We start from the raw sequence: 14281 nt of genomic DNA on the forward strand, positions 1-14281 counted from the left end.
AATGATATTTCACCTTTATTTTATTAAGTTTTAAATATCTCGAAAATCTGGGCTGTTACAGGTCCCCTTACCCCCACCTACCCCCCACTAACTCTTTATCAAAATAAACGTCTCGGGATCCTCTATGGAACCCGAAACCATGCTTAGACACTTTTAAACGCAAATAACGACTCCACGTAGACAAATAATGGATCAAAAGCAGGAATCACACAGAACACATCCTATCATGACTTCTAAACATAAACAACACCCGAACATGCGAATTCCCCCCCAAATTTATATCAAGAACATCGCAATACAAATTCCCAATTCAACCTAGGGCTCTAATCCCATTCCAATCATCAAAGTCATAGTTTATCTTTAACATCAAGAAACATCAAGATTTATCAAGGATCATCACATAAACATCAAGAACCTCTTATCATCATCAAGATCATCATGATCACACATAAAATCATCCCATCAATCATCAAGATTATATCACAATTATCATAAAGGATTTCATCAAGACACAAGCATATAGAAGGAGCCAAAGAAGGAGATTATAACAAGGAAAATAGGTTTTGTTGAGACATGGGTTACCTCTTAGCCTTAATTAAATTCCTTGGCTATGAAGGGTCTTTCTTTAAGATTTCTTCTTTCTTTGATTTCTCTTATGAGAATTCTTGGAAATTCTTGTGTGGTGAAAGTTATTGTGGTGTGGGTTCTAGGTGCCTCCTATGCCCCTATTTATATATCTAAGAGTCCTAATTGGGGTCTAAATGGTTTGGGTTTGCCAATTCTATTCTTTATAGGACTAAGGGGTTTGGTTTTAGGGATAAGGGTCCATGGACTATGGTGGACCCCTTTTTAGCTATTTAATGGATTTTAATTCCCTTTTTAGGGTAAGCAATTAATTAATTAGTTTGGTTTAGGGGTCGTAAAACGGGGTGTTACACTCTCCCCCCCTTACAAGAGGCTTCGTCCCTGAAGCCGGTGCGTGGATCCATTCTTTCACCCCTGGACGTCACGTATTTTGGCCTCCTGATTAGGAAATATGGCCCCACGTGTTGTCTTTGCTGGAGTAGATTGGATTTCTGGTGAGGTGGTGATCGGAAAGTTCGAGTCTACCTTGGTTTCCTGCTCCTGAGCTGGATGCCCCGCGAGTGCCCAATATGGTCTCGATTGCTGCCACCCTCTGGTTTAGTGCACGCGTTGCGTGGATTAGGGACTAGAACCCTTCGTCCATGATTTAGTTTTGCCGGGTGAGCTGCGCGAGGATGCGCTCGTTGATGGATTATTCATTTCGGCCCCATGGGTTTCCCCTTTCTTGTGCGGCCGTCGGTGGGTTGGGTTCGCTATCCTCCTCTTGTTCCTCATTTCCTTCTAGTCCCCCACATTCTTGCATTGCCCGTTTTAGCTTTTTGTTGGAGATGTCCAGTTGATCAACCAATTCCCTTCGTTCCTTTTCGGGTTTAAAGCAAACCTCCTCGAGGGTGATTTATTGTCCCCCTTCGGTGTAGTAGACGTCATTGCGGTGGAGATTCTGGGCATTGAAAACCATACCGCTTACGGGTTTGATTTCTGTGTGGCTCAGGTCCACTCCCTTTTTCTCCATGATCCAACTTAGGATCATCCTGTAAGGTAGACTAAGCCGGTTGCTGGTCTTGCAAAACTCCATGTGTTTCAACATGAGGGCCGGTAGATTGAACTTGATTTTGTGTTTTAGGAAGTAGGCAAAGGTACACTCCAAGCTTCCCACATCCTTGCTTTTGTTGTTTGTAGGCAACAAGCTATCAGTTACAATCATAACTAGTAGGTACCCGAAGTAGTCCATATACCCCGTGCCTTGGGTACCGATCCACCCCTTCCGGTCGTAATCTGACACACCTGTGGTGGTCACTTTTAGGAGTTTGGCCAAGCGGCCTTCCGAGAGTACTATCTCCTTGCCTCGAACTTTAGTGGTGACTTCCACTTTATCACCCCGCTTGACGGCTACTAAATGGTGATAGAACTCCTTCACCAATTCGGGGTATGTATCCCCTTTGATGGTGAGATACGTATCCAAGAGTCCTTCAAATTTAAGCATATCGACCAACTCTGGAGAGAATTGGTCAGGTTCGAGGGCTTTACCTCCGATTACCGTGTAATCGGCGTCGTTCCATTCCGGGGTTCGGATACCAACGGGCTTCTTCGGCATTTTGAGATTCCTTTAGGTGATGTTTTTCGGGTGATGCTTTTTCCGGTAAGGCTCCGGCGGAATTTCGGCGAGACTCCGGCGAAACTCCGACGAAACTTTGATGAGGTTTTTCTGGCGACGAGGGAAGGCGGCGCGGCTTGCTGTTTTGGGGTCGACGGCGAGGGACTGGGCGGAGCAGGTAGCCGGTGCTGGCAGCGGGAGGTGGCCGGGCGAGCAGCGGGTTCGTCGTGGCTGTGGGCTCGACGCTGGTGGCCTCTGGGCGATGGCTGCGGCGGGTTCATCGCAGGTAGCTTCTGGGCGCGGAGGCGGGCCGTATCGGTGGTCGCTGGTGGCCTGCTTGGTGGTTGCTGTTATGGCGGGTTTGGGTGGTGCCGGCGGCGTGGAGAGGGGGTGAGAGGAGGAGAGAAGGAGTTGTGTGCCGGCGGCGTGGATTACTTGGCCTTGTGTTGGCGTCGTTTATCGTTCTTTTTATAGGTGGTGCTCCACCTCCTGTGTTCCTTTTTCGAATCTATTCCTGAACCCCACGTTGTAGTAGCTGGATTCGATAGAGATTGGCGACACTGGAGTAAGCCTCGTTGAGGGTCCGGGGTCCGCTTACTACTAGTGCTTTTCGGGCTTCGAAGTTGAGGCCTGATATAAACCTTTCTATTTTGGTTGCCTCCGTGGGGACTAGTTCTGGCGCGAAGCGTGCCAGTTCGAGGAATCGTTTATGGTATTCCATGACGGTAGTCGTTCCTTGTTTCAGGTGGAGGAACTCTTCGTGCATGGATGCTCTTACGTGTGCTGGGTAGAATCGTTCTCGCAGTCGTGTTTTCAGGTTTTCCCAGTTGAACCCTGGTTCCTGTCTGTAAGTGGGTCCCTCGTGGATCCACCTTGTCTGCCTCGTGCCCGAAGTAGAATGAGGCTATCTCTACACGACGTTCTTCTGGGCATTCTACCAACCCCAGAATCTTGTCCAAGGTTCGAATCCATTCCTCAAGGATTGCAGGATCTTCTTCTCCCGAGAAGGTAGGTGGTCGATGATTTGAAACTTGTCGGGCGACTTCTGAGTTTGTGTTTGGTGGAGGTGGTGGTGGTCTGTTGTTGCGGAGAGCTACGTCGCTCAGTGCTTGGGCGACTTGGGTTAGTTGCTGTAGAGTTTGAGCTAGGGGATCGTGTGTGGCGGGTTCCGGAGTCCTTGATTGTCTTCTGTTTGGTGCCATGCTGTTGATCTACTGAGCCAATATTTATGATATCGAGTTAGAGTGTTGTACCCTTACCTTGATGTGATAAGCGAAGGGGGAGTTCTTTAAATTAAGTGTGAATTAGGGTGAGGGGAAGTTTAGGGGTCTCACAATCTCACCGCACGTCCTATGATTCCTAGATCCTATGTTCCTGAACTCCTAGAGTTTAAGCCTAATGTCCTAAAGTCTGGTCTTAAGAGTCTTGTCCTAGGGTCAAACTTAAGCTCTGATACCAACTGTAACACCCCAAAATTTCGAAACTTTTAAAACTTAAATAGTAAAGGTAAATTCTCATTAAATCCCAAACAGAGCATTACTAAACACAAGAGTGTGGGGTGTTATGCCACATCTGAGTTGGAGAACTCAGATGCACACGCTAAACTAACTAAGTATCCTCAATACATTATCTTGTAACACCCCGTGATACGGCCCCTAAACCAAATCAATTAAATTATCACCCACCCTAAAAAGGGAATTAAAATCCATTTATTAGCTAAAAGGGGTCCACCATAGTCCATGGGCCTTTATCCCTAAAGTCAATACCTTAGTCCTATAAGAAATAGAATTAGTAAACCCATGCCACTTAGAACCTAATTAGGACTCTTAATTATATAAATAAGGACATAGGAGGCACCTAGAACTCACACCACAAATAATCTCTCACCACACAAGAAGTTCCAAGAATTCCCTTAGGAGAAATCAAGAAATAAGAAATCTTAAAGAAAGACCCTTCATAGCCAAGGAAATTAATTAAGGCTAAGAGGTAACCCATGTCTCAACAAAACCTATTTTCTTCGCTATAATCTCCTTTCTTGGCCTCCTTCTATATGCTTGTGTCTTGATGAATTCCTCTATGATATTTGTGATATAATCTTGATGATTGATGAGATGGTTTTTGTGTAATCTTGATAATCTTGATATTGAAAAGAGATTCTTGATATTGATGTAATGATTCTTGACGAATCTTGATATTTCTTGATGTTAAAGATGAAATATGATCTTGGTGATTTGGGTGGGATTAGAGCCCTAGGTTGGGTTGGGAATTTGTGATGTAACGTTCTTGATATATATTTGGGTGGAAATTCGCATGTTCGGGCGGTGTTTACGTTTAGAAGTCGTATTAGGATGAGTTATACGTGATTCTTGCTTTTGATCCATTAATTGCCTACGTGGTGTCGTTAATTGCGTTTAAAAGTGTCTAAGCATGGTTTCGGGTTCCACCAAGGATCTCGGGACGTAATTGTGATAAAAGAATCAGTGGGGGGTAAGTGGGGGTAGGGGAACCCGCCACCTACCCGCTGCCCGAAGAACACCGCCAGGCAGCGGGCAGCCGCCTGCCCGCCGGCAACCCGCTGCCCGGACAGTGTTCTCCGGCGGGTGACCCCCACCCACCGGCTACCCTCTGGTCCGTACCCCACCCCGGGTCTTTGGCTTCCCCGTTTGTTGTTCCCCGCTCCCCCATGGTGTCCCAACGGACCCCGTTTGTCGTGCTTGAGTCTAGTTTGATATTCGGGTACCACTCGTAGGGTAAAAGAGTCTTAGGAATTGCATGCTAGTTGAATTGGTAACCCGTTGACCTAGGTGGAAGTTGTATGAACCCCTTAGGACTATTCTTAGTATGTGAATGATCACACGTAAGTTTATTTATATGTCTTTCCCTCCCAATATGCTACTACGTGCTCCTATGTGTTATGTGATGCATGATCCCCAATTTTGGTTAAGATCAAATTGGGTGTTCCCGGGCAAAGGTTCGGAAGTCGGCTGAAGGCCGAATGGATTGTTCCCGGGCTAAGGTTCGGAAGTTGGCTAAAGGCAGAATGGATTGTTCCTGAGCTGAGGTTCAGAAGTTGGCTAAGGTCGAATTGATTCACTTCTTGGACTGCGGTCCACATGGGCCTCGGTGCTATGACCCACTGACCTGGACGCGCCAGGCGGTGTGTAGGGCCAATAAGTCGAGGAAGGCTTTAGTCCACCGACCTGAGTAATCAGGCGGTGTGTAGGGCTACGGCAGGCTGCGATCCACCGAGTGATGGGACAGCGGTGTGTAGGGTCGTAGTCTCCGACGGTCTTCGCCCACCGACTGAGTCCCTCAGCGGTGTGTAGGGCTTGATCCGCTACGACCGGAAGGGGTGGATTGGTTCCCAAAACACGGGGTACAGAGACTACCTCGGGTACCTACTCGAAAAAGAAGAAGGTTTCACCTCGGCCACTCGGCCAAACAGGAAATGGCTAATCGCGGAACAAAAGATATTAGTCATGATTGTAACTGATAGCCTGTTGCCCACAAATAATAAAAGCAAGGACGTGGGAAGTTTGGAGTGCACTTTTGCTTACCTCCTAAAGCACAAGATCAAGTTCAATCTACCAGCTCTTATGTTGAATCACATGGAGTTTTGCAAGACTAGCAACTGGCTTAGCCTACCATATGGGATGATCCTAAGTTGGATCATGGAGAAAAAGGGAGTAGACCTGAGCCACACAGAGGTCAAGACCGCAAGCGGCATGGTTATCAATGCCCAGAATCTCCGTCGCAATGACATCTACTGCACCGAAGGGGGACAATACATCACCCTCGAAGAGGTTTGCCTTAAGCCCGAGGAGGAACGAAGGGAATTGGTTGACCAACTGGATATCTCCAACAAGAAACTCAAAAGGGCAATGCAAGAATGTGGGGGAGTGGAAGGAAATGAAAAGCAAGAAGAAGAGGGCGAGCCTAACCCACCGATGGCCACTCAGGCAAGGGGAAACCCAAGGGACCGAAACGAAGAATCCATCAACAAACAAATCCTCGCACAACTCACCCGGCAAAACCAAATCATGGACGACGGATTTTCGTCCGTAATCCGCGCAACACGCGCTTTGGACCAAAGGGTGGCAACTATCGAGGCCATGTTGGGCACTCGCGGAGCATCCAGCTCAGGAGCAGGAAACCAAGGCAGACCCGAACCTTCAAAACCACCACCTCACCATAAATCCAGTCTACCCCAGCAAAGACAACACGTGGAGCCACATTTCCTAATCAGGAGGCCAAAATACGTGACGTCTAGGGGTGAAAGAATGGACCCACGCACCGGCTGCGGGGACGAAGCCTCCTGTAAGGGGGGGAGAGTGTAACACCCCATGTTACGGCCCCTAAACCAAATCAATTAAATTATCACCCACCCTAAAAAGGGAATTAAAATCCATTAATTAGCTAAAAGGGGTCCACCATAGTCCATAGGCCTTTATCCCTAAAGCCAATCCCATAGTCCTATAAGAAATAGAATTAGTAAACCCATGCCACTTAGAGCCTAATTAGGACTCTTAATTATATAAATAGGGACATAGGAGGCACCGAGAACTCACACCACAAATAATCTCTCACCACACAAGAAGTTCCAAGAATTCCCTTGGAGAAATCATGAAAGAAGAAATCTTAAAGAAAGACCCTTCATAGCCAAGGAAATTAATTAAGGCTAAGAGGTAACCCATGTCTCAACAAAACCTATTTTCTTCGCTATAATCTCTTTTCTTGGCCTCCTTCTATATGCTTGTGTCTTGATAAATTCATCTATGGTATTTGTGATATAATCTTGATGATTGATGAGATGGTTTATGTGTAATCTTGATAATCTTGATATTGAAAAGAGATTTTTGATATTGATGTAATGATTCTTGACGAATCTTGATATTTCTTGATGTTAAAGACGAAATATGATCTTGTTGTTTTGGGTGGGATTAGAGCCATAGGTTGGGTTGGGAATTTGTGTTGTAACATTCTTGATATATATTTGGTTGGGAATTCCCATGTTCGGGCGTTGTTTACGTTTAGAAGTCGTAATAGGATGATTTATACGTGATTCTTGCCTTTGATCCATTAATTGCCTACGTGGTGTCGTTAATTGCGTTTAAAAGTGTCTAAGCATGGTTTCGGGTTCCACCAAGGATCCCGGGACATAATTGTGATAAAAGAGTCAGTGGGGGGTAGGTGGGGGTAGGGGAACCCGCCACCTACCCGCTGCCCGAAGAACACCGGTAGGCAGCAGGCAGCCGCCTGCCCGCCGGCACCCCGCTGCCCGGACAGTGTTCTCCGGCGGGTGACCCCCACCCACCGGCTACCCGCAGGTCCATACCCCACCCCGGGTCTTTGGCTTCCCCGTTTGTTGTTCCCCGCTCCCCCATGGTGTCCTAACGGACCCCGTTTGTCGTGCTTGAGTCTAGTTTGATATTTCGGGTACCACTCGTAGGGTAAAAGAGTCTTATGAATTGTATGCTAGTTGAATTGGTAACCCGTTGACCTAGGTGGAAGTTGTATGCACCCCTTAGGACTATTCTTAGTATGTGAATGATCATACATAACTTTATTTATATGTCTTTCCCTCCCAATATGCTACTACGTGCTCCTATGTGTTATGTGATGCATGATCCCCATTTTGGTTAAGATCAAATTGGGTGTTCCCGGGCTATGGTTTGGAAGTCGGCTGAAGGCCGAATGGATTGTTCCTGGGCTAAGTTTCGGAAGTTGGCTGAAGGCCGAATGGATTGTTCCTGAGCTGAGGTTCAGAAGTTGGCAAAGGCCGAATTGATTCACTTCTTGGACTGCGGTCCACATGGGCCTCGGTGCTATGACCCACCGACCTGGATGCGCCAGGCGGTGTGTAGGGCCAATAAGCTGAGGAAGGCTGTAGTCCACCGACCTGAGTAATCAGGCGGTGTGTAGGACTACGGCTGGCCGCGATCCACCGAGTGATGGGACAGCGGTGTGTAGGGTCGTAGTCTCCGAGGATCTTCGCCCACCGACTGAGTTCCTCAGCGGTGTGTAGGGCTTGATCCGCTATGGTCCACCGACTGTACGCATCAACGGTGTGTAGGGTTGTAAGTCCCCCATTGTAAAGGGGATCACAGTCTACCGACTGTGCACGTCAGCGGTGTGTAGGATTGTGGTCCGACGTTGAGTTCGTCAGCGGTTCTCAAAGGGTTGGTTGCGATCAACTCCCCTCATACCGCGGTACTGAGGTAGGGTTCTGCGGGGCCGTGTTAATGCTATAAGCATTAACCCTCATGTTCGGGGCATGCGATTGGTCCCGTGGCGCCATCAATAATTATGTGATATGAATGATGTTTGGATAATGATGTGTTTGAATTGAAAAGTGATCTGTGACCATAGATACGTATTCCTTATGATGTTTACTCTACTTAACTATTTATCATTGATTAATGTGTTTGTCCCTATTTGCTGAGTCTACTCCTGGTTTTAAAGCTAGAGTCTCTTAAGTATATATCCTCCTGCTTCAAAATGATTTTCGTATATCTATATATATCTATCTATAATGTATTTCAACGCGTTGGAGTGGGTTACCAGCATCTCTCGCTGAACAGATATATTTGGCTTTCAGGCACAGATGAGTAGACACCGGAGCACGCTAGAGATCTGAAGCGTAGAGTAGCTAGTTTCCCTTTCGGCCTGCGTGCCCTGCTTATGTATTGACATTAATTTGAGGATTTTTAGTTAGTTAGCCTGTGGACCTGAGTTCTTTAGCTCAGGTGTGGCATAGCACCCTATACTCTTATGTTTGATTTCGGGATTTAATGAGGATTTACCTTTATTATATAAGTTCTAAAAGTTTAATAATTTTGGGGTGTTACATATCTAATCCAAGATCTTCTAGCGCGCTGCGGAAGCTAATCATCCGTGCCTGAAAGCCAATTATATATGTTCAGCGAATGATGCTGGTAACCCACTCCAACGCGTTGAAATACAATATGGGTAGATATATATATAGATATACGAAAACCATTTTGAAGCAGGAAGATATATACTTAGGAGACTTTATCTCTAAAACCAGGAATAGACTTAACAAGTAGGGATAAACACATTGACCAAGGATAATCAGTTATATAGAGATAATATCCTATAGAACATGTATCTAAGGTCACAGTTCACTTTCAAATTATTCACATCATCGTTCAATCCATATTCATGTCACACAAGCACACTTTGGTGGCGCCACGAGACCAATCGCATGCCGCGAACATGAGGGTTAGTACATATAGTACTAACACGGCCTCGCAGCACCCTACCTCATATCGCAGTATGAAGGGGTTGATCGCAACCATCCGTATAGACCGTCGATAGTTTCAACGGCGGATCACAGCCCTACACACCACTGACGCGCTCAGTCGGTGGACTGTGATCCTCTTATGGGGACTGCGACCCTACACACCGCTTGACGAGCTCAGTCGGTGGGTCATAACCGATCAAAGCCCTACACACCGCCTAAGGGACTCATTAGGTGGGCGATGATCTTCGGGGACTACGACCCTACACATCGCTGGCACATACACTCGGTGGATCGCAGCCGACCATAGCCCTACACACCACCTGATCACTCATTCGGTAAACTATGGCCTTCCTCGGGCTAGTGGCGCTACACACCGCCTGGCGCGTCCAGTCGGTGGGCCATAGCACACGAGGCCCATGTGGACCGCAGCCCAAGAAGTGAATAACTAACCGCAACCAGGAGAATGAACTGCAGCTCATGAGTAACCAGTTTGACCGCAGCCGACTTCTGAACCGCAGCTCAGGAATAACCAATTTGATCGCTACCAAATTGGGAGGGTATCATGCTCACATAACACATAGTAACACATAATTGCACATTGGGAAGGGGGAAAGCGTATAAATAAACTTATGCGTGATTATCCACATACTAAGGATAGTCCTAAGGGGTTCATACATCTTCCTCCTAGGCCAACGGGTTACCGATTCAACTAGCATGCAATAAACGAGACTCTTTTATCTTATGAACGGTACCCGAAACATCAAACTAGACTCATGCACGACAAACGAAGTCCGTTGGGACACCACGGGGGGTTGGGGAACATCAAACGGGGAAGCCAAAGTCCCGAGGTGGGCAACAACCAGCGGGTAGCCGGTGGGTGGAGGGCCACCCGCCGGCGATACTCCTCCGGGCAGCGGGTGCCCGGCGGGCAGTCGCCTGCCCGCCGGCTGCCCACTACGGCCGGCGATTTCTTTGGGCAGCGGGTAGGTGGCGGGTCCCCCTACCTCCACTTACCCCCCACTGACTCTTTTTCAAAATTAACGTCTCGGGATCTTCTGTGGAACCCGAAACCATGCTTAGACACTTTTAAACACAAATAACGACTCCACGTAGACAAATAATGGATCAAAAGCAAGAATCACATAGAACACATCCTATCATGACTTCTAAAGAACACCCGAACAAACGAATTCCCCCCCCCCCCCCCCCAAATCATCAAAGTCATAGTTTATCTTTAACATCAAGATTTATCAAGGATCATCACATAAACATCAAGAACCTCTTATCATCATCAAGATCACATATAAAATCATCCCATCAATCATCAAGATTATATCACAACCATATAGAAGGAGCCAAAGAAGGAGATTATAACAAGGAAAATAGGTTTTGTTGAGACATGGGTTACCTCTTAGCCTTAGTTAAATTCCTTGGCTATGAAGGGTCTTTCTTTAAGATTTCTTCTTTCTTGATTTCTCTTATGAGAATTCTTGGAAATTCTTGTGTGGTGAAAGTTATTGTGGTGTGGGTTCTAGGAGCCTCCTATGCCCCTATTTATATATCTAAGAGTCCTAATTAGGGTCTAAATGGTATGGGCTTGCCATTTCTATTCCTTATAGGACTAAGGGGTTTGGTTTTAGGGATAAGGGTCCATGGACTATGGTGGACCCCTTTTTAGCTAATTAATGGATTTTAATTCCCGTTTTAGGGTAAGCAATTAATTAATTAGTTTGGTTTAGGGGTCGTAGCACGGGGTTTTACAAGAACGGTCGTCAGAGGCCTACCCGCCACCCCACCCGCGGGGAACGTGGTTGCCTCGGGTGTGTACCCGCGAGCGGAACCAAGGGTGGACCCACCCGCGGGGTACATGGTTGGTGTTGGGCGGGGGTTTGTTCCCTGTGATTCTCTCTTCTCGGTATTGATGTTTTGACCTCCTAATGTTGATTTATTGGACTATTTGTGAGTCTTCTTGATGTTTCGTATGTCTAGAACGGTGTGTTAGGAATCCATGTAGGATTTGGTGTCTTGAATCGTGCTAAGGGTCCAACTTTGTGATTTTTTGGGCTAGTGTGAGTCTTGAATGTTCTTCGAAACTAATTTGGTTTACCCGTTTGATAAGCATGCTAGTTTGATGTTGTCATGTTGATATGCTAGTATGTGTGGTTCGTTCCTTCTTATTGGGATTGACAACTTGTGTTAACAATCATTTGGTGTTGGATTGTGATCCTTTGTTGTTGAGTATGGTCTCATGTCTTTATTGTGATCTCTTGATTGATTCCTATGGTGTGATCGTATGCAAATTGTTGTACCCTTTGTTGATACTTGATAGGGGCTATTGTTGAGTCTTAGTCTTCTTGGTAATGATGATGACTATGTGTGACTATGATTTAGATTGGTGGTTTTGTTACTTGAGCTTTGCTCACGAGCTTGGCGGTTTTGTGATTATGATATTTAATGGTACCCTCGTGTACTGATATATCGGTGGTGTTGTTTGGCGGTGTAGGCGGGGGGGGGGGGGGGGGTGCGACGGACCCCGGAGGTAAAATGTTGGACTCAGAAGTACAGGGTGGCACTAGGAGGTAACGGTTGGAACTATGATAAGGCCGGGGGTAGCCATAAGGTTGGAACAGGCATAAGGTTGGAAGTTGAAAGTTGAAAGTTGGAACTGGGATTCCATGATTCTTGTGACATGAATGTGTCATTGTGTGATTGTATGATTCCCTTGCTTATGAGCATGTCTTGATGTATTCTACCTTGTGAATGGTAGGATGCATCCTGAGTTGTGTTGTCTATTATGTTTGTGGTCTTGTTGTTGTTGTGAGGTTGTTGATCCTCATTCTTGTTGAGAGTGTAATAGTATTTGATGGTTACTTCCTTCCTTGGTTTTAAAATGATATATATGGTATTCCTCAGTTTCAAATGGTTTTGATTATATCTATCTATACTATGCTATTTAACGCGTATTGATGGGTTACCAGCAATATTTGCTGACCGAGTGTTATCCCCATGTTTTACAGGTTTTGAGTAGATGCCGAGCGCACTAGATGTGGATGCTAGATATAGTAGCTCCCATGTTTAGACGTTTATCTTTTGTTGGCCTGTGAGCCTAGACTAGTAGCCTGTGTGCCTAGACTAGTGGCCTGTGTGCCTAGACTAGTGGCCTGTGTGCCTAGACTTATGTTGTTTGATGATTTTGATAGTTTTTAGCCTATGCACGCATGGTTTATGGGTGTGGCATAACACCTCTCCGATTTTGTTTAGCTTCCGCTGTTGTTTGCCTTAATGATTAGTTTTTTATCGTCAGAATTTAAGTTTCAAAAAGTTGGTAAAATCGGGGGTGTTACAGTTGGTATCAGAGCCTAGGTTTGGGCCTAGGATGTTAAGAGTTGAACTTTAAGAAGTTAAGTGTGATTTAAGACCATAAGTTGACCTTTAAGTTCCTAAGTGTGTAGGACTTAAGATCCTTAGGATGCGCGGTGAGCTGTGAGTTTGTTCATCATCTGTTGTGTTTATCCTGTTGTTCTTGTTTAGTCTTGGCGTTCTTGTCTTTAGCGCCAGGTAAGGGTGCGCTGTTTCCTTGTGTCTTGCTGTAACTATGTTGTTTCTATAGAGTCTCGCCATGGCTCCGCCTCGTCATGATACCCGTACCCCGAAGACGCCGGCCAACGAGCAGCTGGCTCAGAACCTGCAGCATCTAACCCAAACAATGCAGATGTTGAGTGACGCCCTCTTGCACAACAACTATAACACCCCAGATTTTTGAAACTTTTAAAACTTATATAATAAAGGTAATCTCTTATTAAATCCCAAAACAGAGCATTACTAAACATAAGTGTTCGGGGTGTTATGCCACATCTGAGCTGGAGAACTCCGATGCACAGGCTATGCTATCTAAAAATCCTCAAGACAATGTCATTACATCATCATGGCACACAGGCCGATAAGGAAACAAAATATCTAAGTCTCGCGTCCTCTAGCGCGCTGCGGAGCTACTCATATGTGCCTGAAAGCCAAATATATCTGTTCAGCAAACAATGCTAGTAACCCACTCCAACGCGTTAAAATAAAATATAGGTATATGTATATATATATAGATATAGGAAAACCATTTTGAAGCCGAAAGATATATATACTTATGAGACTCTAGCTTTAAAACCGAGAATGGACTCAACAAATAGGGACAAGCACATTCAACAGATATAATCATGCATATAAAGATACTAGCATATATCCTCAGGTCACATGATTATTTCACGTCATTCATATCATTATTAATCATCAACTCAATCACATAGACACACTTTGGTGGTGCCGCAAGACCCTTCACGCGCCCATACACGAAGCGCCAGCTCATATAGCTCTGGCATGGCCCCGAAGCACCATGCCAGTACCGCAGCACAAGGGGTCGATCGCAACCGACCGATGAACCGCAGCTTATCATAATGTTTGATCGCAACCAAACAGTGGACCGCAGCCCAAAAAGTGTATTTCTGATCGCAACCAGATTATGAACCGCAGCTCATGTAAAACGTTTGATCGCAACCAAACGGTGGACCGCAGCCCTATATAATATTTATATACCTGACCGATCGCAACTGGCCTGGTTAAAAGTTGGTATGGTTCTCAACCCATCCAACTGCCCATATAGCCAATTTGATCGCAACCAAATTGGGGTATCATGCACACATAACACATAGCAAGCACATGCAACCCACAGTAGCACATTGGGAAAGAGGGAGAAAGTGTATAATAAACTTATGCGTGGTCATCCACATACTAGGAATAATCCTAAGGGGTTCATACATCTTTCACCTAGGTCAACGGGATACCAATTCAAC

Source organism: Ipomoea nil, unplaced genomic scaffold, assembly GCF_001879475.1.
Source record: "Ipomoea nil cultivar Tokyo-kokei standard unplaced genomic scaffold, Asagao_1.1 scaffold3105, whole genome shotgun sequence".
NCBI lineage: Eukaryota > Viridiplantae > Streptophyta > Magnoliopsida > Solanales > Convolvulaceae > Ipomoea > Ipomoea nil.